Genomic DNA, 4,659 nt, shown 5'->3' with positions numbered 1-4,659 from the left:
AGATCAAATAGTCTTTGTACGCCGCGAGTATGGGATCGTGTGCGTTACCCTAGTCCAGTGTTAGTGAAGGCCAACGCGTTCATGTTAAAAGTTTAACGATGTAGCAGAGCCGTAACCTGTTTTGAAGTCTGCTAGCTTGGCGAACGTCGGCGTCATATAATCCGACGTCATTATTAACTGAAACAGCTAACTCACATTTTGGCTGAACTATTGGGTGTCTCACTTACCAAAGTGAATCATTCTCAAAACGTATGGCTTTGGCTTGTGAGCTGGTATGGGACAACGAACTTGCCCTTCAAACATGCATGGCCTAGGGGAAGACCACAACGTCTAAGTCTTGAACGTCGGTATGGGACGACATGCGCATGCACGAGGAGTGCATGGTTATGGTGGTGGGAGAGTGTCACGGATCAAATGAAGATCGAGATGCTTGAATTTTGTTGAAATGCTTAGGTTTATTGGCTTGTCCCAGACTTCATCGGGCACGGCCTCATCAGGAAAGGAGGCGTACATGCCTAGTCGTGCAACGACGAACGCATCGCTGGTAGCGAGCTGTTGCTGCTCGTTTGATGAGTCCAAGGCATGACGAAACCAGTAGACTCTAATCATGAGTGGATCGATTGGCTGGCCTTCAGGTGCCACACGGAGTCTAAAGGATAACTCCGTGACAAGGCTTGCTCGTTGCTTGGCTCGTTTACAACCGAACAGAACCGAACGACTGAAATTCAAATTGAGCGAAAATCAAAACGAGCCAAAATCGAAGCTAGCATTTCTCCATCGAACATCGAGCGATATCGAGCATTATTTACTTATTTATGTTTCAATCTAAAATTTTCAATAAGAAACAAGTTTGAATGTTTTAATTAATATATATTTTGTAAACAAATTAATAGTTTTTAGACAAACGTGTAATAAGTTGTAAATTTTAGGAGAAAAAAGTTTAAAATGAGATATAATGAAGATGTAAACAAACTTCTAATATTTTAAAAACTTGAATGGAACTAATAAACTATAAAATTGAAAAAATAAGAAAAATTTAAAAGGGTTTAAAAAGTTGTATACTTATATTTTATATGTATATGTGTAGTTTATATATTTATATATTTGTTCATATATAATTATATATAAAATAAAATTAAAAATATTTGAGTCGAACCGAACCAAGCAGACCTTTGCTTGTTGCTCCGCTTATTTACAAACCGAACTGAGCAGAGCGATTCGTTTACAATCGAGCGAAAAAACGAGAAAGAATTTTCCGAACGAGCGGTGATCGAGTTCGAGCAACGAGCAGCTTCGACAGCCATACTTCAATTCCAAAGCTTTCATATAGTAAATTCTTCCATGACTCAGCCTAATCTATCACAATAGAATTGGACAGCCATACTTCAATTCCAAAGCCTTCATATAGTAAATTCTTCCATGACTCAGCCTAATCTATCCCAATAGAATCGTTATGAAGTTAGTTATCACTAGGGGTGTTCAGAAAATCCGTAATCCGAAAAAAACCGAAATCCGAACCGAAACCGAAACCCGAATAATCCGATCCGAATTCTTATTCGGATATTCGGATTGATCCGAATATCCAAATAACTAATTCGGATTCGGGTCGGATTCGGATATGAATTTTTAAAGTTTTCGGGTTGTTCGGATTATTCGGATATCCGTTTAATCCGAATAAATAATATTATTTTTTGTGATATATAGCCATTGGCCCAACCCATTAACAATAACCCTAACTTTCGTAACTACCATTCCACACTTGCACCATTCCTAGTCTCCTAGCTAGATGAAATGTCAACCTAGACATTAGATTATAAACATGGGAAATTTGATATGTTACATTGTTTATAGCTATGTTCGTTTTTCCTATCTACTGCATTACTGGTACCGTGCTCTTTAGGGTTATTACCTTATTTCTAAGCTTTAAAATGGACAGACTGGTTATTTGAATATTATGAATGAAAATGATAAAATAGTATCCTAATTTTCATCAAAATGTTCTATTGAATTGCAATTTTCAAATTTAGGGAAAAAAAATGTTATTTGGTTTATTCGGATTTTATCCGAACCCGATCCGAATTATCCGAATTCAATCCGGATCGGATAGGAATATTACTAATTCGGATCGGATTTTGGATAGGGTCATGAAATTTTCAAATCTGAATAATCCGAACCGAATAATCCGCTATCCGATCCGATGAACACCTCTAGTTATCACTTTCAAAATTTTTGTATCTAGAGAGCCTAAAGAAGATAGAAATGGCAAATTTGTAATGTTTTTATAACTGGATCGGACACTGAACCGGACAACCAACCGGTCAAACTGGCTGAACAACTTTGGTCAAAATGGACGGGTCAGGCTGGAAATATGATTTCTAAAAAAATGTATTATTTTTTTCATTGAAAACCGGTTCAACCGGTCCAGTTTTCGGGCCCGACAGGTCAAACCGGTTCGGACCGGCCGGTTCTCTTGCAGCTGAGCGAATATATAGAACCGGACCGGTCGGTGGACCAAATTCCGGTCGGACCGGTTCGACCGGCCTCAACAACATTACAAATTTGTAATATTTTCATAACTGGTTCGACCGGTTCGATCGGACACTGAACCGGACAGCCAACCGGTTCACCGGTTCGACCGGTCGAACAACTTTGGTAAAAAAGACGGGTCATGCTGGAAACATGATTTCTCAAAAAAAAAATATTTTTCATTGAAAACCGATTCAACCGGTCGGTTTTTCGGTCCGACCGATCGAACCAGTTCAGACCGGCCGGTTGTCTTGCAGCCGAGCAAATATATAAAACCGGACCGGACGGTGGACCGAATCCCGGTCGGACCGGTTTCACTGACCGGTCCGGTCCGGCTCAACATTTTTGTGATCTTTTGTTCGTTGTACTATTAAAAAGTCGGCACATTATCAAAATTCAAAAACATTTTTTCAACACCGGGAACGCAACTTTTGATCGTGCAATGTAAGGGTTTGTTTTGAAGTAAAAACAATATCCTTAACTCAAAATCGAAAAATACATTTAAATTTTGTGCCATGCATTCTTTATGAAAATCGGAAGTTGATCTCAAATTAATTAACCCTAAACAATAAAACCATGAATTGCATATTCACTTTTAATAATTACCGATGACTTGATAAATAGTCCGGCCCCAACAAGCAACGTCCCGGCAAACAAACTGATGAGAATCTGGAGTGAATGCATCAAATATCAATTGCCACAAAATATCATCGTGACTTGGCAAACTAAAAGCAAGAGTCAGTAAGTTTTAAATGAGTTGACACACATGAACATGATCCATGATTCGCAAGGTCGACAAGTACGTAGTACAACATTATTCAGAAAACATCACATTTGTGGAACCAAGTAACGTCAATGATTATCACTGGCCGATCCATCAGTCACACATAACCACCGTTAACCCGAACAACCTGACCGTTAACCCATTCTCCCGCATCACTAGCCAAAAATCCGACCAGCGGAGCCACATCCTGGGGCCCCAGCCTCCCAAATGGGTTCACGTCCACCACCATTTTCACCTCCGCCTCACTCGTCCCTTCGAAAAACAACTTTGTGGTAACCGGCCCCGGAGCCACACAATGCGCAGTAATCCTGGTCCCCTTGAGCTCCTTCGCTAGAATCTTCACCATCGCTTCAACCGCCGCTTTAGACGCTGCGTACGCCCCATGCCCCGGTCTGAAAGACCCCACCACTGATGATGTCACACAAATAATCCTCCCGCCGCCTCCTCGCCTCAGCCAGTTCGCCGCCTCCTTACATACTAAATACGAGCCCTCGTGTTCAACGCAATAGTCCGATCGAATACGTCTACGGAGGAGTTAGAGATAGAGGAGTGTGACGAGTCCATTATTCCTGCGGCGTTAACTACGATGTGTACCGGAGAATTGAAGGTGGATTCCGCTATGTCAAATAAGGCTTTGACTTGATTTGGATCGGACACATCGGCTTAACCGAAATAGCCCGTGGAGATTGCGATTGCGCGAATTTGGAATTGATTTTGGAGACGATTTGGTCCATTTGGTTGGAGCTGGAAATGTCACTGACGACGAGCTTTGCGCCAAGGGATGTGAGGTGACGGGCGATGGCTTTGCCGATGCCGCCAGCTGCGCCGGTGACAAGCTGGCAATTGCAACCCGGCCATGTAGTTGGAGTGGCTGAGATTGGGTGGTGGTGGTGGTTTCGCATGCCAAACGTATGCATGCATGAATAACATGTTTGCGTGAATTTAAATGGCTTTCGCCGCCCTATTTCTTGAATTTTTTATGGAATATGTATATATATTATTAGTATCGCGTGACTGTAAATGTGATCTAAATTAGTGTTTTCATGTGTTTGTTTGGTGGTTTCGTCGGCCCCTTATACATGATTCATGTGTTTTCATGATTCATTTCTTAATTTTTTTTATGAAATATAATATTTCAAGAAGTATTTAATTAATTATCGTGTGTTAATTTGTAAATCATGTTTTAATTATATCGAATAAAATATTGGCTAGTTAGTGTATAGTAGTTGAGCTAGTGTCCTTTGGAGACATATAATACATAATTATACAAAATAATTACAATACAACAAAATACAATATTAACGGGCTGCCAACGTGTTGTCTTAAAAATCCTTTGAATTATTTTGAAA

General features: G+C 40.4%; 1 pseudogene; it reads right to left on the bottom strand.

Moving 5' to 3' along the window:
* Positions 1-3,407: 3,407 nt before the first annotated feature.
* Positions 3,408-4,398, bottom strand: LOC143532176 (NADPH-dependent aldehyde reductase-like protein, chloroplastic pseudogene; annotated as a pseudogene).
* Between the last annotated feature and the right edge of the window lie 261 nt (positions 4,399-4,659).

Source organism: Bidens hawaiensis, unplaced genomic scaffold (assembly GCF_021521415.1).
Source record: "Bidens hawaiensis isolate Kalapana, Puna unplaced genomic scaffold, B.hawaiensis_p1.1 tig00009385_1, whole genome shotgun sequence".
In the NCBI taxonomy this organism is placed as follows: domain Eukaryota; kingdom Viridiplantae; phylum Streptophyta; class Magnoliopsida; order Asterales; family Asteraceae; genus Bidens; species Bidens hawaiensis.
The sequence above is the reverse complement of the archived record's forward strand: the minus strand, read 5'-3'. Positions and strand labels throughout refer to the sequence as shown.